Genomic DNA, 26,223 nt, shown 5'->3' with positions numbered 1-26,223 from the left:
CACCTCCGCAGCCTTCCATTCCTTCCTCCAGGGCAGCTTCCCACTATCACCTGGAATAAATCTTTTAGTGCCTTAAAAGACATGATGCCATGCTAAACACAGGCCGAGTGCAACTCTGGAGAAAATGTGGCCGTTTGGTATAAAACCCAGACCATGACAAAAATGGAAACTGTCATAAGTGCTGGGATTATGAAATTATTGGTGTCCCCCCCCACCCCGCGCCGATTTTCATTTTCCCTTACGTGGGGTGCTTTTTCCACTTAGAAGAGGAGAAGTGTCAAATATTCTACATATCAAAATGTCAGAAAAATTGATGGAGACCTGAATGGTTTGCATCTCTCACGGTTTGCTTTAATGATTAAATCCTGAGCTTTATTGTGGTCATTTTTAGAAGAAAACAAAGGGAAATTATTTAAGGAGCTCTGTTATACACCAGTCTCTCTGCTTTCTTGTATTGTGCTTAGTTCTCATAGTGACTTTGCAATGTGCACTTTATCCCCATTTTACAGATAAGGAAACTAAGGCTCAGTGAGATTAAGGAATTTACCTAGAGTCCCAGGAGAAGGGGCAGAGCCTACATGGAACCCAGATTGGATTGACTTCGAAGTCCACTTTCCTCAGATATTTTGTCTTGTTCTTGTGCACTGGAACTTAAGAGACATTCTAGACTTTGAGAGGACATTGAGTTAAGTTTATTCATTGAAAAACAAATTGCTGGTGTTTAGGAAAACCTGATGGAAAGTACTGAGATACTCTATTCCAGAAAAGATTAGGGGAAACATAAATCAACAACTACAACTACAACAATCAACAAGTACAGTAAGTCCTAACTACAAAAACCTGAAAAGATATAACAAGAATTTAACTGAATTTTGTTTGAAGATTTGAGAATTAATTACACAAAATGATGACTTTGACCTTTTTGAAAATTTGATATGGACAGAGAAATTACTAGAAGAATAAAGTCCAAGTACGAAAAAGGAAAGTTGAATTGTTACCCAAACTAGCCCACTTCCAAGAATATTACATTTCTGTTTTGCCACATCTGCTGCATATTTTTTTGAAAAGAACACTTAATTGTTAAAGGACAAGCCTGTATTGCAAATCTGAAAGTGGAACTGATGAAAAGAATTTCATTACCAGGAATAATTTCCTAAGAGTACACTAAAGCATCTAAGTGGCCTAGCAATTGGTAATATTGCAAATGATAATGTAATCCATGTAGAAAGCAAGAGAGAGTTGGGGAGGAGGAGAGAGAGAGAGAAGGGAAAGAAAAAAAGAAAAGAAAGAAAGAATGAACGAACAGAAAAGAGGGAAGGTCATGTTAATACTTTTGAAGACTGCTGATTTGTTTAGACAATTGCAGTGATATATCCTGCTTGTAATGCTTAAACCCAGTACTCTTGTGTTTAGGTGCCACTGGGTGATATTTAGATTTCTAATGTATTAGGCTCATGTTCTCAAATTTTACTCTATTGAAAGAGGATGATGGGGTCCCGGCTAGAGAACCTTTGAAGATAAAACCTGTTTCATCCTTGTATTCTTTCAAAAAAAAAAAAAAAATTTTTTTTTTATGTTTATTCATTTCCTGAGAGAAAGACAGTACAAGCAGGGGAGGGGCAGAGAGAAAGGGAGACCCAGAATCCAAAGCAGGCTCCAGGCTCTGAGCTGTCAGCACAGAGCCCCACACGGGGCTCAAACCCACAAGCTGTGAGATCATGACCTGAGCCGAAGTCTGATGCTTAACCGACTGAGCCACCCAGGCACCCAACATCCTTGTATTCTGAGTAGTGTTTAATAGAATACCTTACATGTAGTTGGTACTCAGGGAACAAATGAATGAAGGAACTTGATCACTTTGGTTTACTCAAATAACCTTCATACCTAACCCCAGCCCCCTGCCCTATTCAGAATCGTAGAAAGGGAGACAGTGATCATTATTTTTCTGGGAGTTGAATTTCAGTTACTTCTGCAGGGCGTTTTGCTCTTCTGTTATCAAGTTCAGAGAAGCTCTGCTCTTGGTCCTATGTTGAATGAATCTGAATCTGGCTCTCAGGGAAACCACCCTAAAATTCACAGTGCCCTGGCTTTACAACCTACACTTTTAAATGATACCTTAGAATTCATCTGTTTTTTTCCTGAACCTACTTTGTTCTCAATGACAAGTGCATTATGAAGAATAGAGCCATCAAAGTGTAAAATATTCCAGTACTGCTTTGTTGTATGGGTTGTATGCATTTCAATCCTTTGGTATTCAAGATGAGGCCAAATTTTATTCATGCACTATCCTTTATAGAATTAAAGTAACAGGTTTTCTTCCAACAACAACAAAATGGGTTTTAAAATATTAAATGAAAATTGTCTAACAGGATCCACAATAGATTTCCTCAAGGATATGAGAAGTTATTCTGTAGTCTATTCTATAAGAAGTTTATGTGTTATTTCACACATCCTTGATCCCAAATGGTTATGTCTAAATACTTCCCTTTCTCTCATGTGCATTTCCATCTCAGATCTTTTTACAGTTTATATTTTGAGATTGAGTTTGCTGTATTCTTCTGACACTCCCGATATAAATCAGTTATAGCTCTTGCTAAGTTTATTTACTTTTGAGAGGGGGGGAGGGGTAGCGAGAGGGGGACAGAGAACCCAAAAGTGGGCTCTGTGCTGACAACAGAGAGCCTGATGTGAGGCTCCAACTCAGAAACCGCAAAATCATGACCTGAGCTGAAGTCGGACCTTCAACCGACTGAGCCACCCAGGTGCCCCAGTTCTTGCATCTTTCTGCTTGGATTCTTTAATGGTAGTTGGAGTCCACAATCTGCATGCTCATCGGTGACCTTAGGAGAGCGCTGTACTTAATTAATGATGTCTGTCACACGCATGAGAGGGGCAAGGAGAAGCAGATCCTGTGGTTCAGGTCTCTGGAATCTGTTATTGGGAAGGGGCAGGCAGTGTGAAAAGAACACTAAACTGCATGTCAGAAGACTTGATTCAGAGTTTTGGCTCTGGTACAAAATATCTGTGTGACCTTGAGCAGATCACAGCCCGCCTTCACTCTCTTATTCAAATGTACGATGAGCATGTATATAACCTCACTGATCAGTCATGCATTCTTTTCCTCTAAGCCTCATCCCATCCCAGGAATGCCAGGAAGGCATTCTCATCTGTTGATGTTGATTAATAACATTCTATTAGCTATCTATTACCATGTAAAAATCCACCCCAAAATTTAGTGGATTAGAACAACAACAATCATTTACTTTACTCATGAATAGCCAACTTAGGACTTGGCTGACACACTCTTCTCTGCTCTAGACCGTTTACCTAGTTTGATTTTATTTTCAAGATGGCTCTCATAAGGCTGGCAAGTTGGTACTGGCTACTGGTTGGAAGATGAGCCTGTGCTGTGGACAAAGACCTCCGTTCTTCTCACATAAGCTTTTCCATGGCGTACTGGGAAGTCCTCACAATACACTGGCTGGGTTCTAAGAGCAAGTGTTCTAAGGCAACAGGAGAAACAGCATAGCATTTCTATGACTTAGCTTCAGGAAGCACACACTGCAGCTTTCTCAATACTCTCTTGATGTACACAATCTCAAATTGAAGTGATAGGGACACAGACCTCTTGATGGAGGAGTAGCAAGGTTCTAGAAAAGCACGTAGGCTGACACATATTGTTGCAGCCATTTTTGGAAATATAGTCTGCCACAAACAAGCATATTTGCTAACCCTGGATTAATCTATGAGTCTCACAGTCTAAGAATCTGTTTTTCCATTCCTTCTTCCTATTTAGCATTGACTTTGTTTATTTATGCTAATATACTCTGCCTGATAGATATTTCAAACAAGGGAAAATACCTTGCTTTTCTTGTTAATTTGTTTAGCATTGCTTTCTTGTTTTAATTTTAATTTTTAAAATTATCACACTATAAAATTGGCCTCTTTCTTTTGGTATACAGTTCTGTGATTTTATTTTATTTTATTTTTTTAAAGTTTATCTATTTTTGGCAGAGACAGAGTGCAACCATGAACTGGGGAGGGGCAGAGAAAGAGGGAGACACAGAATCTGAAGCGGCTACAGGCTCCACGCTGTCAGCACAGAGCCCGACGCGGGGCTCGAGCTCACGAACTGTGAGATCATGACCTGGGCCGAAGTCAGACGCTTAACCGACTGAGCCACCCAGGTGCCCCTCTATGATTTTAAACACAAGTACAGATTCATGTAACCACCTCTACAATCAGTATGCAAAATAGTTCCATCACCCTCAAAAAACTTCCATTATTGTTGTTGTTGTTATTACTATTATTTGTGGCTCACCTCCCTCCCCTAACTCCCAGCAATCTTTGATCTGTCCTCCATGCCTACAGTTTTGTCTTTTCAGGAGTATTATGTAGGGGTGCCTGAGTGGCTCAGTCAGTTAAACATCCTACTCTTGATCTTAGGTCAGGTCTTGACCTCAGGGTCATGAGTTCAAGCCCTGCATTGGGCTCCATGTTGGGTGTGAAACCTACTTAAAAAAAAAAATACACACACACACACACACACACACACACACACACATTATATAATATATAGATACATTATATAATGTAAATGGAATCATACAGTATGAAAACTTTGAGACTGACTTATTTCACTATAATGCGTTGTTCTTCCTCGTTGCTGAATAGTATTCCATGGTATGAAGGTACAACACTTTGTTTATCCATTCACCTACTCAAGGAGACTCAGGATGTTTTCCAGTTTGGGGCAATTATGAATAGTGTCTATAAACATTAATGTGCAGGCTTTTATATTAACATGTTTTCATTTCTCTAGGTAACTGTGAGTGGGATTGTTGGGTTATATGGTTAATATATGCTTAACCTTAGACTGCAAAATCATTTTCCAGAGTGGATCGTTCATTTTTCATTCTCACCAGCCATGTATGGGAGTTCCAGATGCTCTTGAGTCCTTGCCAGCACTTGATATTGTCAGTTTATATTCCTTTTAAATGTTGCCATTCAAATAAGTGTGGAGTGGTATCTCCTGATAGTGGTTTGTTTTGTATCTTCTTCAGCGTCACACATGCATGCTATCTCCTGCCTTTTCCTGTCCTGATCCATTCCATGCATTTCTGTCAAATTAATGTTCCTGAAACACAACACTGATTATTTTTGGCTCAAAGACTGTACAATGGTTCCAATTATTCACTGAATGGAATATACCTTCCTTGCCCTGGCATGCAAGGCCTTACTTAATCTGGCTCCAACCTACCTCTCCAGGCCCATCTTTTACTACTCTACTCTATTTTTCACTCCATTCAGTCCTTTTGCTCTTCAGAGAGTAGGTTCTTTGCCTTTTTATCTTTCTCAGTGCTATTCCCCAGACTGAGTCTTCCATCCTTCCTTCAGTATCTTTCAAGAACCAAAAATAGAAGGAGACTGTCCTTGCCCTTCTGTGCCTGGGGTACCACTATGCAATGCTATGCACTCTGTCTCAGACACTCTTCCCAGGCTCTTAGAGGACCCTCCTGCCTGGGAAGGTCAGCAAAGCCAGGAGTGGACAGGTATCTGGCTGCGGAATGGGGCTCCTTTACTCATAGAGACCAACAACTTTCCAAAAGATTCTATTGGGTCCCCCTCCCTTGGAAAGGGGAGAGAAACCAAAGTAGAGAGGGGGTTAATCTCTCTTCCTGATGCTGCATTTGCCTCAGGACATTTCCTTCCCCAAACCCATTCCGCCTTTAACCAATGTCTGAACACTGGAAGGCAAAGAATGAATATATAGTAACGATACTCTGTCTGTCTTAGAAGTTCTCGGGGAGATTTTTGAAACATTTTTGAGATATGAGTTTAATGATATGGTAATTTTTCAAGTGACTTTCTGCTAAAGCATGAAGAGTTCTGATAGCTGTCAACAATATGTCACTTCCCTTTAACACTGGAAGCTGAGAAAGAATAATTTAACAACATTAATAATATTCTGTTGGAAACAATTGCTTTGGTTTGATACTAAGTCACTTTGCCTGGACTTTAGGAGGTTAAAAAAAAGTTGAAAAGAAATTCCATAAATCAATTATTGCTCTAAACATTTTTAGTTAGTGGTAGAAACATCATTCCTAGTATCAGTAACAACAAACATTAATGAACCTGTACTTTAGAACAAATCTCTAAGAGTAAGGGAATGACTTTGAACTTGCTTGCTTGCTCCAAGGAATATTTAAGAGAAAAAAGGAGTGGAGTTATGAGTTCAAACTTCCTCACCCGTCTTCTCTAAGTAGACCAGGATATCCAAACCATGTTTCCACCAGCGCTTATAAATTCTAAGGAAATCAAGTGAAACTGTTAATGATAGCAAATTCAGTTCAGGTCAAGTGTGTGATGTATTCAAGTCACATTTACATAGCTTCCTTCTTGTATAATTATGCCCATAATTACTGTGTCTAGAACATAACATATTATTTTGTATGATCTAGAGGTTTGCAATTGCATGACTATTTTATGCCAAAAATCTCATTCTTAGAGGACTCAGATCTTATCACTATATCCACAGTCTTAGCACAGCACCTGCGCATAGTAGGAATCCATTATTGTTTTGCAATGAAGGAAGGAAGGAAGGAAGGAGGAAGGAAGGAGGAAGGAAGGAAGGAAGGAAGGAAGGAAGGAAGGAAGGAAGGAGGAAGGAAGAAGGAAGGAAAGAAGGAAGGAGGAAGGAAGGAAGGAAGAAGGAAGGAAGGAAGGAAGGAAGGAAGGAAAGAGGAAGGAGGAAGGAAGGAAAGAAGGAAGGAAGGAAGGAAGGAAGGAAGGAAGGAAGGAAGGAAGGAGGAAGGAAGGAAGGAAGAAAGAAGGAAGGAAGGAAGGAAGGAAGAAGGAAGGAAGGAAGGAAGGAAGGAAGGAAGGAAGGAAGGAAGGAAGGAAGGAGAGTGCTAAGGGGAGGGCACTGGGAGCATCATTCATTCATTCATTTGTAAGTAATGAGTTATCAGACGAAAAGATATCTCCATAGCTATTTGGGAATGAATAGAATCAGGCTAACAACATGCTTCAGTCAACATCAATGCTTCTAGAAGCTGCACTCTTCTCCTGGCAGGTGAGGTGGTCAAGTGGGGGGGTGGAAGTAAGGCCCAAGTTCTAAGGCTTGGAATAGTTTTTACACTTCCCCTTCACTCTGAGGTAACATATGAACACTAAACTACCTTTACAGCTTACTTTTCTTTCTGATGTCATTTTAGTTCTCTAAAAATTTTTTCAAATGTTTTTTATTTATTTTTGAGACAGAGAGAGACAGAACATGAGAAGGGGAGGGGCAGAGAGAGGGGGGAGACACAGAATCTGAAGTGGGTTCCAGGCTCTTAGCTGTCAGCACAGAGTCCGACGTGGGGCTCAAACTCACGGAGTGTGAGATCATGACCTGAGCTGGTCGGACGCTCAACTGACTGAGCCACCCAGGCACCCCTCATTTTAGTTCTTAATGTGGGGAAGGGCAAGGGGGCTGCTCTAACATTTTGTCATCCTAATGACTGCTGCTAATAAGGGCTTCTGGAGCAATTCTCTCTCCTCAGGGACCAAGCATGGGAGAAAGCTACTGGGCAAAAGCCAGCTTCTGTTCTCATAGCATGTGCTGAGTGCACTAATGGGTGTGATATCATTACCTGTTTCTAAGTGCTCTGTGGGAAAGCCCAGCCCTTTGATTTGAGACAGAATATTAGCAGGGTACTGATGGTTTAAACAAAATTGCTTTTCTCCTCTTTACCTATGTGTGTGTGTGGGGGGGGGGGGGGGGATAGCAACAACTGGAATAAAATATTGAAAATAAATGTCTAAAGTGCTCTAGGAACAAGGCAGAGGTAAGACTTTTCCCAATAGAAACAATTGTCTTTGGAACAGACATAATGCAGTATTTCCTCTTTGATATCTTTTAGGTTTATATACATTTACTGAGTATTCAGGAGCTAGCACTTCACATTGTTTACCTTATTTACTCTCATAACCTATTTATGAGGAAATGTTATTCTCCTCTTGCAAAGGAGGCTCAGAGAGTAGAATCTTCCCCAAGGTCCTGAGGCAGCACCAGAGGGTGGCCATGCTTCTTATCCCTCCCTTATCCCCATCTCCAACAGCCCTTAAAGCTACTCTGGTAACTTTACAATCTAAAACAAAAGGTTTATGCAGATGTTATGGAAATGTAGCTTCTAAACATGCCCCTCCTTCTGCAATACCCTAGCCTCTGAGACCCTCCTGTATCCAATCAAACATCTAATAAATGGCAGGCGTTGACATAGGGGCCAAAACTTTCTGGCTTAATTCTTGGGTGTGTTCCTGTCCCTGCTTTTAGGAGCCTCCCCTCCAAGCAGTAACACAACTGCTTTCACTTAGGTTTCATTTTGAATATTCCATTTCCTTCTGAATAAATCAGAGCAAAACTTCTGGCTAATGAATGCCTCAGAAGTTTTTCTCTCCCTTCAGTTGTAGCTCATAAATAAAACCTGGCAGGTGGAGAATTTAACCACTCCACCCTCATCCAACTTGCCCCAACACTTACCCAAATCCCAGAGACTTCACAAATTCTTTCAATTTGGGAACATCAACTTCTTTGCTACTCCTTTTTGGCCCTCCCTTATCAGGATTAGCTACTTACTGCTCTTCCTGTTTTGCTTTAACTGAAATACACTTGAGCTCTTATCCCCGCCCCCCGTCAGATAGATTTCCTAGCTTAAAAGCTTTGAATAAGAATGACATTGATCCTACCTTTCCTGCAAAGTGGCATTACTGCTTATTACTGATGTTTGTACTGCTCCATATTACTTTTGAGAATTTCATGGACTTTCTCACTGCAGATGAGTCAGTGTTTTGGAATAGGCATCTCCTCAAGTAACAAGATTGATTGCCTCATTTTTTAAATCTCATTTTTTTCAAAGAAAATTCTAGTCCAACTTACTAATTTTTTTTTAAAAAAATCTGATTTCGGGGGCGCCTGGGTCGCTCAGCCTGAGCGACTGACTTCGGCTCAGGTCATGATCTCATGGTTTGTGAGTTCGAGCCCCGTGTCGGGCTCTGTGCTGACAGCTCGGAGCCCAGAGTCTGCTTCTGATTCTGTGTCTCCCTCTCTCTCTGCCCCTCCCCCGCTTATGCTCTGTCTTGCTCTGTCTCAGAAATAAATAAACATTAAAAAAAAATTTTTTTAAGTCTGATTTCATTACAATCAAACCCAGAATTCAATTAACTAGCATTTACATGATTAGCATTGCTCAAAGGTAAGTATATTTTCTGTAGAGACTGACCAGTGGGGCAGCTGCACAAATCTCTGCAAGAAGGTTCCTCTTCTTTGGTGACAATGAGTCAGATTTGTATTAACTCAGAAATGAATTTAAGGAGAAAAAAAAAAACTTTGTCATCTAATGAGTAACTGTTTCATCTTGGTTTAGTTGATAAAGCAGTAGCTCTAAAAATAAAACTTACTGTAGATTTGGTCTTTTCTCTTTTATGTTAAAAACCAAACTCTTTAACTTTGCCTTTCTGCACATCTAAATAATATACAATTTTTTAAAATGACTTTAAGTATTAGTAGTTGGAAGAAACTGCTTGGTTTGGGAATGGTGTGCTAATTCGTTAGGTCCACATATCAGCTGAAATATACATTTCAAGGAAGTTTTAAATGTCCCCAATTGAAATGTTTTCCAAGAAATCAGACCTATTTGTTTTGTTTTCCTCATTGACAATGATTGCCTAAAAATCTACCCTGGACCGACTGAAAACATAATAATTTTCCACATCTTTTTCTTCCTCATCCTACAGATACCATAGCATTTTGTACATTCTAATGGCAGTTATTAAATTCTGCCCCTTTTGAAGTTGTTTGTTTGATTGTATAAAAAGTGATTGTATGAGAAGAGTCTTATGTAGAGTCTTATATAAACCAAGTCTGAACCATCTTTGTATCCTTTGTGGAACCAGAGTTTTCTTACTTTTACTGCCCTAATCCATCTAATATCCTATTGTCAAATTTATTTTCCTAAAGTTCAGCTCTGCTTAAGTAACTTCTTGGATAAGAATCTACAACAATTTCAGGTTGTTTACTGAATTATATGCTCCTGCCTCACCTGGTATGTGTAACCTTCCATTATCTGGCCCTAGCCTGTCCTTTCCAGCTTTGTCTCTATGGTATTTTCCATTGAAACTTGGCTCTTCCTACTTCTGAGAATAGGTCCTGGGATTTCCCATTTTTCTCGTGCTTTCTCACCAACTAGAATGCCTCACCTCGTACAGAGACCCATGCACAAAGCCATGCCTGATCCTCCCAATTGAAAAAAATCTTTCCTTGATTCTGATCTTTGCAGCACCTTGTTTATACCACTCTTGGGTATTTACATCACTACTGCCCACTTTGGGTTAAATTATAATAACCTGTGGAATTGTTTTATCTCTCTGATTTGAGAGTAAGCCTGGTATGCTTGAAAGAATGTGAGCTATGAGGTTGGAAAACTCTAAGTTCAGATAATGCCTCTCATTTATGGGCTGTGTGACTTTGGACAAGTAACCTACCTTTCTGAGCATTTTTATTATTTTTTTTAATCTATATAAAATAATTGATTCACTTCCCCTTTCTCATGCATTGAGTTATTATAAGTAAAAAGAAGATTCTTTCTACCTAACCCAATCTCACTTGTAAGTAGCAAAAAAGTAATCAAGTTGGAACGGAGTAAACAGAGGCCAATGAATAAAAAGAGACAGAAAGCTTGTACTGAAAGTGTAAGAATTGCCAAAAAATGATGAGTTAAAGGAGTTTAACTGAGAAAAGAAAGAGCAGAAGAAGAGATTTTTTTTTCCTTCAGTTTCTTGAAGGAGTTTTATTAGTGGATAGTATATTCACCGAGTCAGGGAGCAATATCTCTTGTCACTCAAAGCAACAAAGCCCCTGGAAATCAAATAGAAGTCAAGCTCACTTCTCTCTAAAGCTGTCCATCCTGTACTATGTCCTTCAGAAATAAAACATTGAAAAGAAACAGTGTCATCCCAGCATATGGTGGGAGATTGGCTATTTTGCCTTCCAAAACAGAAGACATTTATCATATTTTTCAAGGACAATTTCCTGAAATAAATTTGCCATTGCTTCTGCAGGAGGGGAAAAGAATTAATGTGCACATTAGTAATATTGTTACTCAAAGTGGTCTGTGGAGTTTGTTATACGTTCAGAATCACAGACCCTGACCCGCAACTTACAGAGTAGAATCTACATTTTAAAATTTTTTTTTTTTTCAACGTTTACTCATTTTTGGGACAGAGAGAGACAGAGCATGAACGGGGGAGGGACAGAGAGAGAGGGAGACACAGAATCGGAAACAGGCTCCAGGCTCCGAGCCATCAGCCCAGAGCCTGACGCGGGGCTCGAACTCCCGGACCGCGAGATCGTGACCTGGCTGAAGCGGGACGCTTAACCGACTGCGCCACCCAGGCGCCCCGAATCTACATTTTAAAGAGATACCTAGTGGGGCACCTTATTGGCTCAGTCAGAAGAGAATGGGACTCTTGATCTTGGAGTCAAGCCCCACATTGGGTGGGGCAATTAGAGATTACTTAAATAAATATTATGAAAATAAGCAAAAAGATATTAAGAAACCATAAATAAAATGAAAAGGCAACTTACTGATAGGAGAAAATATTTACAAATCATATATCTGATAAGGGGTTAATATACAAAATACATAAAGTAATCACAAAACCTAATACAAAAAACCCTCCAAACTACTTGATTGAAAAATGGGCAACAGATCTGAATACACGTTTTTCCAGAGAAGATATATAGATGGCCAACAGGTAAATGAAAATGTACTTGGGGCGCCTGAGTTGGTGAAGCATCAAACTCTTGATTTCAGCTCAGGTCATGATCTCACAGTTGTGAGATTGAGCCCCTCATGGAGCTCCATGCTGAGTGTGGAGCCTGCTTGGGATTCTCTTTCTCCCTCTCTCTCTCTACCCCCACCCTGTGCATGCTCCCTCTCACTCTCACTCTCAAAATAAATAAATAAACTTTCAAAAAATGTATTCAACATCACTAATCATCAGGGAAATGTAAATCAAAACCACAATGAGAAATCATCTCACATCTGTTAGAATGACTATCAAAAAGACAAGAAATAGTAAGTGTTGACGAGGATGTGGGAAAAAGGAACCACTTGTGTACTGTTGGTGGGAATGTAAATTGATGCAGCCACAATGGAAAACAGTATGGAGGTTCCTCAAAAAATTAAAAATAGAACTACCAGCAATTCTACTTCTGGGTATTTGTTGAAAGAAAATGAAAACAATAACTTGAGAAGATATATGCACTTCTGTGTTTATTGCAGCATTATTTACAATAGCCAAGATGTGGAAACAACCTAAGTGTCTATCAGTAGATGAATGGTTAAAGAAGATGTGGTATATATACACAGTGGAATATTATTCAGCCATAACAAGGAAAGAGATTTTGCCATTTGCAACAATATGAGTGGACCCTGAGGACCCTATGCTAAGTGAAATGAATCACACAGAGAAAGACAGATACTTCATAGTCTCACCTATATGTAGAATCTTAAAAGAGAAACAAACAAACAAACAAACAAATAAACCAACCTCATAGATAGAACAAATTGGCAGAAAAAGGGGTAGGTGGTTGGAGAAACGGATTAAAAATTACAAGCTTCCAGTTACAAAATAAATAAGTCATGCAGGTATAATGTATAGCGTGGCAATTGTAGTCAATAATACCATGTTGCATATTTGAAAGTTGCTAAAAGAATAGATATTAAAAGTTCTCATCACAAGAAAAGCAATTATGTAACTATGTATGGGATGGATGGTAACTAGACTTATATACAAATATTGAATCATTATGTTGTACACCTGAAACTAATGTAAGGTATGTCCATTGTACCTCAGTTTAAAAAAAGGTCCTGGTATTTTATAAGTACATTAAAGTTTGAGAAGCACTGATGAATAAAGTCCTTTGTTCATGTTAAGGATTCTAAGATCCTTAACACTAGGAAATCATTTTTTCCCTCTTTTTCCACCTCAGTCTGAGTCATTTGAGACTCTTTAGTGTCCATTAACAATTTAGACTAACATGGGCTTGTAAAATGCAAAAACATACTAATGTAATATGATTGCAAGAAGGTTCTATAAGTGATGGCTTCTTTTTCACTTGCACTATGCTGAGGCTGAAGAATGGCAGCCTATTAACTGGAAGTTCTTTCCTAGTCACTATACCTGGCCGTTGGGTGAGCTTGTATTAGTCTCACATGAAGGAGCTGTCGGTTGGATAGATGAAATAGACTGTGAGGAAGTCAAATGGAGAGACCATTGCTAGCAGAATTTCAAATTCAGGTGGATGTTTGTTAGTATACCCTTTCTGCAGGGCAATCTGGCAATATGTTTAAGAACACTAAACCTCTTTGACTCAATGATGCCCATTCCGAGAATTTATGTAAAATACATAATCAAAGATGCACAGAAAGATTAATGAATGATAATTTAAAAAAAAAATTTTAAGTTTATTTTTTTATTTTGAGAGAGAGAGAGAGAGAGCACAAGCTGGGGAGGGGCAGAAAGAGAGACAGAATCCCAAACAGGCTCCATGCCATCAGTGCAGAGCCCAATATGGGGCTTGAACTCACAACCTGTGATATCATGACCTGAGCTGAGATCAAAAGTCAGACGCTTAACTGACTGCGCCATGCAGGCGCCCCAGGAATGAAAAATTTTTATGTGCCATTAGCTATATTAGTGAAAACTTACAAATAACTTAGATATTCCACATAATAATGAAATGATGAGCTAGATTATGATGTGGCCGCATAACAGAATAATATGCAGCCAGTAAAATCTTATTTTTGACTTGGGAGAAGTTCATAGCATGCTAAATGTAAAGATAAACTCTCCAAATAAAAATGAAGTATGATCCAAATTTTATAAAAAACTATTTACGTAGGAAAGGAAAAAAGGTAAAGAAATATATAAAAGTATCAACAGTATTTTTAATTTTTAAATTGTGGGAGATTTTAATTAATCAATTTATGACTCTTAATATTTATCATCTTTTTGTAATGAACATGTATTATTTCTATCATTAGGAAAAACATAAATTAAAACAAAATATGTAGTTGCTACTCTTTGATTACTGCTTCTGACTTCAAGTCTTGAGTTGAAAAAGGGAGGAAAGTTGGCAAGGGTTTTTGATGGAACATTCTATCCCTTTTTTAAAATAATTTTTTAAATTATTTATTTTTGAGACAGAGAGAGACAGAGCATGAGCAGGGGAGGGGCAGAGACAGAGGGAGACACAGAAGCCGAAGCAGGCTCCAGGCTCTGAGCTGTCAGCACAGAGCCCGACACGGGGCTCGAACCCACGGACTGTGAGATCATGACCTGAGCTGAAGTTGGACGCCCAACAGACTGAGCCACCCAGGTGCCCCTCTATCCCTTTTTTTAATTGCTGCCACGGATTTGGAAGAAGGGACCCTCAAATGACGGACACCAAATACTTGTGAAAAATGACAAAGGTCTGACTACAGACATCCCTTTCCTTATTCTTCTGCTAAATTCAAGAATTAACAGTAATTCTTTCCAAGGTTAAAAGTCCATTTCCCATACTGAAGGAACTTAAAAAAATTTTATTTTGGAATAATTACAGCTTTACAGGAAGTTGCAAAGATAATACAGAGAGATCCGTTGTGCCCTTCACCCAATTTCTTCTTGAAGCAACTTTTAAACATGAATTATTTGATGGATTTAATTTCTTTATTCCAACAGTCTGAGATTCATGCTGAGCAGCAGTGTTGTACGTTGTAAAGGCAATTCCAGTCCCTTTGGTTTCTCTATTTTGAAAATAGTGTCATATTTTTTCCCCTAATTACCCATGGTTAACCCTGAGTCAGATGCAAGAAAAGAAATCTCAGCCTGTTATGTTGTATACTTTCTTCTATTGTATGGACGAGTAAATGTAACCTGTGAGATACAGTTTCAGTTCAAGAGTGCATCTGTGCTGGGGGTCTGCCTTACCAGTTACCGGCAATTCCTCTGCTCAGCTTAGCTGATATAAGGCAGGAGGACACAGGGCAGAAAAGAGCGCCTTAATTGATAAAAACTTCTCTGTCATTTGTAAGGTGTTAAGGTTTCAGCATAACTTAAAACACTGAGGATTGAAAAAATCAGCACAGAGCCCAACATGGGTCTCGAACCCATGAACCATGAGATCATGACCTGAGCTGAAGTCAGACGCTTAACTGAGTGAGCCCCCCAGGCACCCTGGAATCCTCTTCTTTCAACACACATATCCAAGTGCCCAGCTGACCCAATTTCCTGCCTAATACTTGTGTTTGTCTCCCATAACTATTCAGACATCTTAATATTTTTATGTTCACTTCACGCAGATGTTGAAAAAATTATTTGGGAGAAAATCAAGTGAGATTATTGACCATAGGGCTACCACTTTTCAGGTCTAGAGCCCAGGACAGGAATAATTTGGCTTTGGCTATCCAATGGAAGGAGTGTCTATGCTGCAAAAAAATTCCTGTTATTTTTGCCATGGTGATGGAGGAGCATTTTCCTAATCCACATAAAGGCATCCTCTGAGTTAATTGATTAGTTCAATTAAAAGCAGAAGAAACAGTTAAGTGCCCAGTGTATGAGTACATATTAGAGAGAGAGAGAGAAAAAAAAAAAAAAAACAACTCAGCTACAATCTCTTCTTAAATAGGAAATATCAGGATTAATACAGTTCTCAAATGTTCTGATGTGCTCCAGCATCCCTTAGAAATATTGCATATTCTTGGGTCATAGAATTGCAGAATTGAGCAACAGAAGAAATCCTAAGGATCATGCAGCCCAACCTGTCATTTCACAAAAGAATAGTAAGTGCCCCCAATGGAAGTACTTGCTTAAAGGTATTGGATACATCTGGTTGCTGAACTCAGCTATTCTGACTCCCTATTATAACCACAGTACTGATTTTCAGGTACATAGCTCTGAGCACTTTTTCATATGCTGTCTCTCTTTCACTCTTGTTCTTTATTTTTCCTTCTCTCCATTATGAACCAGTCATTCCCACGGACTTAGCTTCCTCTAGGAGGAGCCTGAGAAAGAGTCTGTCTCCTGCACAGCTCTTGTCTCATAGCATGCATATCCCCACCCACTCGATCTTCAACTACAGAAGGGTTTGTGTTTATTATCCACATCCACACAGATAAGATACTGTGTGAAGAAGCAAAATTTAATGTTACATGAAGATATTCACTAATGAAATGACTGCTCAAAATCCCACATGGTTAACATGACGGCTTTTCCTTGCCCCTGGCATCATCGGCTTGGGTAGTCATCTCTGCCTGATTTTCAGATATGCTAAACATCTGCTGAAGTAATGGAAATACAATGCCAACCGATTGCAAACTGAGGTTGTAAATCCTGGTAAACATGACAGGATCCTATGAGGTCCGTTGCTGTAAAATAAGTCCTGAGAAATAAAGATCATTACTTCCCCCCCTCTAACATCCTCTGATAATAAAGATCTGACAAAGTTTAAGATTATACTTGTTAATTAAATTTTTTTTTCAACGTTTATTTATTTTTGGGACAGAGAGAGACAGAGCATGAACGGGGGAGGGGCAGAGAGAGAGGGAGACACAGAATCGGAAACAGGCTCCAGGCTCTGAGCCATCAGCCCAGAGCCCGACACGGGGCTCGAACTCACGGACCGCGAGATCATGACCTGGCTGAAGTCGGACGCTTAACCGACTGCACCACCCAGGCGCCCCTATACTTGTTAATTAAAGAAACGAGAGGAGAACCATAACACAAGAGGCATTTTTAAAAGAATGCTTTAATTAATAAATTGATGAACCATCTTTTAAAATTATGCTGCAAAGATCATGTGTATTTTGTTCCATCAATTGCTCCAAAACAAAGTCAAGACTCAATTCATTCTCAGACTTCATGCATCATTTCCACCACGACCTGAGTTTTGTTCAACATTAGATAAAGTGAACTTACTTTCATAAGTTCCTTCTTCAAAAGATCAAGTTTCAATCAAACATTTACTTATCATTTACAGTAAAATTATGGTTCTCTCTTTAAGTGATCTTTCTGTAATGCCACAGATCCTCAGACAGAGAACATGTGCATACATGAGCAAAGATCAGAAGACTAGGACAGAGAGTCAGATGTTACGATAGGTTATCTCTTGACTGGTAGTGTGGCAAATAATCATTTTCTTCCGAGAACTTTTCTAGGCTTTTCAAAATGTTCTAAAAATAAGTATATTGTATATTTTGAAATGCAAAAATATTTACTTTTAAGGGTTGCCTGGATGGCTCAGTTGGTTAAGTGTCTGCCTCTTGATCTCAACTTAGGTCTTGATCTCAGGGTTGTGAGTTTGAGCCCCACGTTGAGCTCTGCACTGGGCATGAAGCCCATTTAAAAAAATAATAAAATAAAATAAAATAAAAGACAGAATTCTCCTCGTACTTCATCTCTTCATAATCCTCACTTCCACCAAGAGCCTGAGACATTGAGGCTGCAGTTCTTCTCTCTACAAAGACATTAATTACTCTAACTGTTTTATATTTCTGAGTAATTTTGGCCTTATTCTGAGGCTTTTTATGACCCTCGTTCTGAGGCAAGGGAGATAGCGTGGATTACATCAGACAGGTAGAAAGCGTATTGGAGGTTTGACTTTTCCGGCCTCAGCATATGAAGTTGTCCTGAGAAACAAAGCATCTTATCTTCCTCCCCCTAAAAACTGGTGAGCATTTTTATGATTTCTATTCTTTACCATGTCAAGTACGAGAAGTCATTGGTCTGAAACTCTTTTTCTAGCTATAATTGGCTAGTGAGCCAGTTATCTATTGGGGCCACCCTGGTTTATGATAATAAAACCATGATGCCCCCATATGTAAGAACCATAGACATAGTTCTGCCTGGAGGAAAACAATGGCTTGTTCTCTTCCTATCCAAAAGCCAATTTAACATTTTTCTTTATATATTTATTTCCTTTATTTCTCTATTTTTCTGTGCACATTCTGCCCCCTTCCACAAAGGAGATGAAGATGTTTTCCCTTCTAATTCCAGAATTGTATGGCTGACAACAAAAGACATGTAAATGAAAGAATAAAATAGAAATAAGAGCTAAAGGTCAGGGAAAATTATAAACAAATAGTAGTAACTTTGTGATGGATTAATATATACTATATTGTAAGTACATTTATGTGAATCAATTTATAAGCTGTATAAATTACCAATAAAATTAGGGATAGAAAAAGGCTTACAAAGGCACAGGTCTCGAGAAACTATATAGTTGTTATAGTTGACCAAATTTCACTCTAAACTGCCTGGCAATTAAAGCTAAAAGAAACAATCAGCGTAAGTTCACTTTCTTTCATTAATTCAGTGGGGGACTATATAGTAGATGTATATTATGAAACAATTATTAAAATCACAAATGGCAGGGCGCCTGGGTGGTTCAGTTGGTTGAGTGCTCACTTCTTGATTTCAGCTCAGGTCATGATTCCAGGGTCGTGGGATTGAGCCTTGTATCTGGCTCTGTGCTAAGCGTGGAGCCTGCTTGAGATATTCTCTCTCTCTCTCTCTCTCTCTCTCTCTCTTTCTCTCTCTTCCCCTCACCCCCTCCCCTGCTCGCATGTTTTGTCTCTGTCTCTCTTTCAAAAAATAAATCAAATCAAATCAAATCAAATCAAATCAAATCAAATCAAATCACAACTGGCAGAAAACCTATGACAAACAGGCAATTATTTCTCATGCTACTAAACACAACCTCTACTATTAAGCCTGAGAAAGTGTTACCTTTGGCCAGACAATGATTTAACTTACCCTCTGCTACCTCTGTAGTTAGATGTGGATTTATTTAGATTTCCATTTTTGACTTCAAAAGAATTTTTTTCTTTTCTGATAGTGTACTCATAAAGATAAGGATTAGAAAATGTTAATTAAAGTGAAAATAACAAATATTACTGCAATGAATATAGTTTACATATTTCTGAATTATCCCTCACCTGTTTCTTCTCAAAGCTGTTTATTCCTTTAAAACTGCAGAATCTAGACCTGAAAGAAAGGACCTTAGAACTTTTGTCATTCAATCTCCTCATTTAGCAGTTATGGGCATATTTTCTCTGTGTCTCAGTTTCCGAAAATGGATATAGTACAATTTTCAAATGGTAAAAAAAACATGACTCTCAGATAAATAAGAAAACGACACAGGTCAAAAACTGTATTTAACTTGGTAATTAGTGAGGGAACCAGTAGGATATTAAAACCGATAAGAGCAATTGATAAACTAGATTTATATAGGCAATCTAATTGATGTCTTTCTTAAGTATAAAATTGTCTAACCCTCTAGCAGGACCACATATCATAGCCTATGGGGTTCTGTTTCATTGGATAGAAATCATTTGCCTTTCTACTAGACAAAAAGTCATTCCTTGTTATTTGTAGATTCTGTATCTGCAAATTCGCCTACTCATGAAAATTTATTTGGATTTTTTAAATCAATATTCACCCTGTTTTCATGGTCATTCAAGGACATGCACAGAGCAGAAAAAAATTTGAGTTGTCTGACACTCAACTTTTTGTTGTTTTTTGTGTACTTTTTGTGATTTAGTGCCATGTATTTTTGTTGTTTTTTGTGTACTTTTTGTGATTTAGTGCCATGTATTTTTTTGTTCATGTTTGTGCTTTTTGGTTGGTGATTCCTCCGTTTATTTATTTTTTTGATTCCTCTGTTTAAAATGACCCTCAGGCATAGTGCTGAAATGCTGTCTAGTGTTCCTAGCACAAGAAAGCTGTGATATGCCTCACGTGTGTGTGAGTTTTGTTCAGATGTGCATTATGGTGCTACTGGCCGAGAGTTCAATGTTAATGAATTAACTATATATACAGTCAGTGTTCATGGTGAATTTATAGAATATCACTACTGGGAATAATAAGAGCTGATTATATCCACAAATAAATCTCTGCCCCTGCGGAGTTATAAAATAGACCTGTAAATAGCAAGTCAAGCCTAGCACTGCCCCACCAGAACACCTGTTACTCTTCTGCGTATTTCTAAATTTCAGGCATTTCTAGTAATATTTACTTAGCTTTGTAAAATGTCTTGGCCCCACCAAAGTTCTCTGCTTTCCCCTTAAGTTGCAAAACAAAAAGCAAAATATACTTCCCTGCTTACATTTTGACCAGTGCTGTGTGGAGTGCATTTTTCCCTCGTTCTAACTCCAGAATTGCATTCCAACGTTCATAACTCAGTTTCCTGTGCTATTAAATGTCATGCCTTTATTTTTTTATTTCTGTTTACATTTATTTATTTATTTGTTTATTAAGCGTCATCCCTTTAAATACATGTTAAGCTGTTACTCACTCACTCTTAAATCCTTTCCTGCACTTTTGGGAAGGCTTTTATTTCAGTTATACAGTTATGATATCATTACTTTGCTCCTAGCCCAAATGTAAAGTGGTGATTCAAACTATGATAATGTCCCTAGATTTGTTTGTTTTTAGAAGTTTTGAGGATCTAATTTAGGAAGTACTACTAATGAGAAGAGCCATTGCTGTAGTAGCACCGAAGAGGTTTCATCAAGTTGTGTCACTCACTCTAGTAGATGTGTGATCACAGGTAAATCATCAAATTGCTCTGGGCCTCAGTGTCCTCATCTCTCTCCTCTCTAAATAAAGTTAATAACTACCCAGCCTTCCTACCTCCCACTATTGTTTTAGCAGCCAACTTGAAGTGCGTAAAGCAAACAAGGTCCATCCTAGTTCCAGAGGTCAGGAAGTAATGTTTAAGCCGAAACTTGAAGAAAATAAGGGGAGAGAAGGAGTAGCTTGGGAAAAGGCTCTTCTGGTAGGCCATGTGTTGGGCTTGGGGAACTGCAAACCTGGGGTGTGGCTGGATTGGGATGTAGGTTCTGTACCACCTTCTTTCTACTAGTTGTGAATATTCTTCAATCCATTCTTCTGTTGAACAATTTAAAATACTCACAGGTTTATTTACCCAATAAATCCCCTACTATGTGAACTTTCCCAGCTTCTTTTTCATGGTTCTCCATCTTAAAATTGTGACATTAATTTGAGGAGCTCTTAATCTAGCTTTTCCAATTCCCATCTACAGTCATCAATTTTGCTTTAAGTTGACAAGTATTTGTATTTTTCAGTCAAACAAGAGTAAGAATATGTAAAAAGAAAACAAGTATATCCCTGACATCTTCTGCAAAAAGTCAATGAGCTGTCATAGGATTCTAATTTCAAGAAGATTCGAATTTCAAGAATTTCCTGTGACACAGGGAAGGTTTTGATCCTATTTCACTTGAGGTGGCAAATTACAAGCACATTTAAGTTCAAAAGAGATCTGAGTAGGTTGAAGCTGGCCAACGTATCCACCCACCCTTCCACCCATCCATCCATCCATCCATCCATCCATCCATCCGACCATCCATCCATCTAACCATCCACTTATTTCCTTTATGCCTCTTAACCCTGTTCACCTCTTTCACCCATCCCCCATGCCTCCAGCAACCACCAGTTTGTTCTCTGTATTTATGAGTCTGTTTCTGTTTTGTTTTGTTTGTTTGTTTTGTTTAGGTGGCTAACTCATTTTAATAAGCAAAGTTTTGCCTCAAATTCAGTAATGTGGGTGCATAAGCTTACTGCTGCACTGCCATGAACTGAATTACTAGGGAAACTCTAAGCCTTCTGAAATAGCTTTCAATCAACAATTAGGAAATTGTGTTGTTTTGTGAAAGGTGAGCCTGCGAATTCAAAACAAAACAAAACTGTTTAAACATCTGGCCTCACAACATAATCATACAACACTTTTAAAAACATACTGGCATAAATCAAGCTTGAGATACTGGGCCTGATATCAGAAAGCATTCTGTGTAAAAATGGCTCCTTCTAAGAAAAATTTGAACACAAAAAGAGAAAGCTTTCATTAGAATCATGAGACACTTTACTGTTTCAAAATCTAACCAAACCTATTTTAAATAAGAGTCATTTAATGCAACATGTGCTTACTATGAATGTCTTTAGACTACAAACCAATTCCTACAGTGTTTAGCAAAGTTAACATACTGTTAACTGTGATGAATATGCTAATCACAGCTGAAGGAAGATTATACAACTGCATCTTATCACAACATCTTATTTTGTTAGAAAAATATTCTTCACGTGTTATCAGTATCTTATATAAAATGTTTTAAAAACGGGTCACATACAGGGGTGCTTGGGTAGCTCAGTCACCTGAGTGTCCTGCTCTTGATTTTGGCTCAGATGTTCATCCCAGGGTTGTGAGATTGAGCCCTGTGTTGGGCTCTGTGCTGAGCATGGAGCCTGCTTGGTATTCTCTCTTTCCCTCTTCCCTCCCTCCTGATCTCTCTCTCTCTCTCTCTCAAAAAAAGGGGGTGGGGATCATATATAGGAACAAAGCCAGTTTTGAGATCTAAAATGATAGATCTAAAATGATAGATCTAAAATGAGATCTAAATGGTGCCTGGGTGGCTCAGTCGGGTGAGCATCCGACTTCAGCTCAGGTCATGATCTCACAGTTCGTGGGTTCTAGCCCCACGTCGGGCTCTGTGCTGATGGCTCAGAGCCTGGAGCCTGCTTCACATTCTGTGTCTCCCTCTCTCTCTGCCCCTCCCCCACTTGTGGTCTGTCTCTCTGTCTCTCAAAAATAAATAAATGTAAAAAAAAAATTTTTTTTTTAAATAAAAAGGGTGCCTGGGTGGCTCAGTCGGTTGGGCGTCCGACTTCGGCTCAGGTCATGATCTCACTGTCCGTGAGTTCGAGCCCCGCATCGGGCTCTGGGCTGACAGCTCAGAGCCTGGAGCCTGGAGCCTGTTTCAGATTCTGTGTCTCCCTCTCTCTCTGACCCTCCCCTGCTCATGCTCTGTCTCTCTCCGTCTCAAAAATAAATAAATGTTAAAAAAAAATTTTTTTAATAAAAAATAAAAAATAAAATAAAATAAAATAAAATGATAGCTCAAAAAAAATGATAGCTTAAATTGTAAAACATGAATTTCAGTTATAAGATGTGATTTTTCTGTGAAGTGCTCATGCCTCTAAAATAACTATTTTAATTCAAAGCAATTTATTTTATAAGGAAACAAACTTTCAATTAAGAAATATAAAACATACAGTAATACCATGTAAATTAAAAGGCAAGGAACAGTATACACTAGCTTTTTCTGGCTATGTTCTATCTACATCCAAAAAGCTTAAAATATTTTACCATAAAAGTCACATTATACAATTTGGCTATTTCAATAAAAAATGGAAAGTAAAATGCCATGTTACCATGCCATTCTACCAAGGCGGATATACTAATTCCACAAATGAACATACTGATTGCTTATTACACTTAGCTCTGAGTCCCCTGTCAGCCAAAGAATAAAAGAAAATGCAAGTTGCATAATTCTTACCATGACCAAAAGAAGCATATTATTTCTTCAAGCACTCTTTTTCTGACACTAAATTCTAAAAGGAAGTGGAATTAATGTTTATTTTTTATTTTATGTATGGTGGGATATTTACATATACAATATGGTTTAATCATCTCAGTGAGTGTCAAATTAACCCATTTTGCATTCTATGAGATATAGACTCAAATCTAGGGCTGCTTAATTCCAAGGTTTATGCTTTTTCCACATTTCCCAACCACTTTGTACAGAACACTTAATTAATTATTTTAGTATTTATTTATTGCACAGAATGCTTTAAACCCTGTAAAGGATCAGGATACATCTTAAGGACTTTACTGGAAACTCAGAACAATTCTCAGAACCATCTTTTTTTTTTAATGTTTACTTATTTTTGAGAGAGAGAGTGCCACTGGGGAGGAACAAAGAGAGAGGGAGACAGAGAATCTGAAGCAGGCTCCATCCTGACAGCAGCAAGCCAATGTAGGGCTTGAACCCATAAACTTGGAGATCATGACCCCAGCCGAAGTCGGATGCCCAACTGACTGAGCCACCAAGCAGCTTCGTCAGAACCATTCTATTTTTTTTAATGTTTAAAACCATTCTATTTTGTTTAATTTATTTTTGATAGAGAGACAGAGACAGAGAGACAGAGAGACAGAGCGCGAGCAGGGGAGGGGCAGAAAGAGAGGGAGACACAGAATCTGAGGGAGGTTCCAGGCTCTGAGCTGTCAGCACAGAACCTGACACAGGGCTCAAACTTCTGAACCCTGAGATCATGACCCCAGCCGAAGTCGGATGCTTAACTGACTGAGCCACCCAGGCACCCACTCCCCTTTGTTTTTTTAAAGGAGAACCATTCTTATGATAACTTCTATTTAACCTCTGTAGAAATTGAGGACATAAATTTCAAAAATGACTTAGTAAGGTTCTGTTCTGGGTAAGATAACAATTCACTTTGTTTCACCCACTGAATATAACTCTAAGATCTAGATAGAATGCATGGAACAGAATACTTGGGTGTCTCAGTTGGTTAAGTGTCCAACTCTTGAAATTGGTTCAGGTCATGATCCCAAGGTTGTGGGATCAAGTCCCACGTTGGGCTCTGCCCTGAGTGTGGAGCCTGCTTAAGATTCTCACTCTCTGTTCCACTCCCTGCCCCTCTCCCTCCCACTCTACAAACAGGTGTGCACACATGCTCTCTCTCTCACTCGCTCTCTGAAATAATAAATAAAACAAAAATGCATGAAACAGCTATTTTAGTACTCTGAAAAAGCAAGTAGTAGAAGAAGGATTAGAGAAGTCCAGAATTTGAAGTATCATTGAACTGGCAGTGACTTTCTGATTTTTACCCTTCCAGTATTCCCTTTGTGATATGAAGTTAGCCTCACACCCAGAAGTATAGTCAAAACTTATAGCCTGAACCCAACTAGGTCAATTTGCTGCTAAAACGAAAATATCACCGTCCTCCCTAAGATTTCAATAAGATTTCAATAAGACCCTATAATATCCAAAATGTCCAAGACATAATCCAAAATTACTCAGCATCAAAAGAACCAGTAAAGTCTCAATCCAGGTGGGAAAAGATAATCATTAGGTGCCAGCACCAAAATGACATGTAATTAAAATTATATGATAAAGTATTTGAAGCAACTATTATAAAAATGCTCTAAGAAGTGGGGCGCCTGGGTGGCGCAGTCGGTTAAGCGTCCGACTTCAGCCAAGTCACGATCTCGCGGTCCGTGAGTTCGAGCCCCGCGTCGGGCTCTGGGCTGATGGCTCAGAGCCTGGAGCCTGTTTCTGATTCTGTGTCTCCCTCTCTCTCTGCCCCTCCCCCGTTCATGCTCTGTCTCTCTCTGTCCCAAAAATGAATAAACGTTGAAAAAAAAAAAAAAACATTAAAAAAAAAAATGCTCTAAGAAGTAAGGGTAAACACTCCTGAAAAAGGGTAAATAGAAAGATGGAAATTATGAGCAAAGAAATAGAAAATATAAAGAAGAGCCAAACGGAAATTTTATAAAGATGGGTAAGAAAAAGTCCGTGTGTTCAAAGTCTATGGAATCTAACTGGAAGGATAAGAAAATTTTAAATTACAATAATACAAAAGAGAATAAAGATCCAAATCGACAAATTGAAATCCATTCATAGATTTCCATAAAACCAGATCACCTACTAAAATACCTAAATCGTAACAATAACATTATGGAAAGTGCTGTGATGGGGGTACTAACAAAGAGAAGCAGGGCCAGAAAGAAGGAGTGATCAACCTGGTGGGTGAAGGGATAGAGAAGGATTAGGGTAGACATATTAGGATTAGATTAGCCCAAGAGTGACAGAGACCAAAAAATTAAAAAATTTTAAAAATCATCATTTTTGCTCTTATAAAGGTCTGGATGAAGGAGTTCCAGTGCTGGCGTAGAGATTTTACCATCATCTGATCCTAGACCGACTGCCACCTCTGTTTCACCATTCCTAAGTATGGCCCTTGTTGTCCCTGTGCAGATTGAGTTGTAGTCATCCCAGACAGGTTCCAAGCAACAGGAAGGAAGGGACAGAGAAGGGCAAAGATTTTGCCCAGCTGTTTGTTTTGTTTTTGTTTTTGTTTTTGTTTTAATAAGGAAGTTTCCCTGAAGCAGCCACTGACATATCATTGGCCAGAACTTAATTGCATCATCACACCTAGCTTTAAGGGAAATTGCAAAATTTTGTCTTTATTTTGGACAGCCAGGTTGGCCATCTGAAATCTGGGAGTTACAAAACAGAGAAAGAAGAACAGATATTGAAG

At 38.7% G+C, this 26,223-nt stretch overlaps 1 long non-coding RNA gene across 2 annotated transcripts; it reads right to left on the bottom strand.

The window, feature by feature from the left end:
* Window positions 1–4,556: 4,556 nt before the first annotated feature.
* Window positions 4,557–9,319, bottom strand: LOC123576143. 2 transcript variants are annotated; one of them, XR_006701189.1, is made up of 3 exons: window positions 9,267–9,319; window positions 6,250–6,308; window positions 4,557–5,137 (listed from the first exon to the last, which is right to left on the bottom strand). It is a non-coding gene; the product is annotated as an uncharacterized LOC123576143 (long non-coding RNA). The 2 variants fall into 2 exon arrangements; XR_006701188.1 differs by lacking the exon at window positions 9,267–9,319 and adding an exon at window positions 8,528–8,727 and having other exon boundaries at window positions 4,559–5,137.
* Between the last annotated feature and the right edge of the window lie 16,904 nt (window positions 9,320–26,223).

This window comes from Leopardus geoffroyi, chromosome C2 (genome assembly GCF_018350155.1).
Source record: "Leopardus geoffroyi isolate Oge1 chromosome C2, O.geoffroyi_Oge1_pat1.0, whole genome shotgun sequence".
In the NCBI taxonomy this organism is placed as follows: domain Eukaryota; kingdom Metazoa; phylum Chordata; class Mammalia; order Carnivora; family Felidae; genus Leopardus; species Leopardus geoffroyi.
Note: the sequence above shows the minus strand (reverse complement) of the source record. Positions and strands in the feature narration are given on the sequence as shown.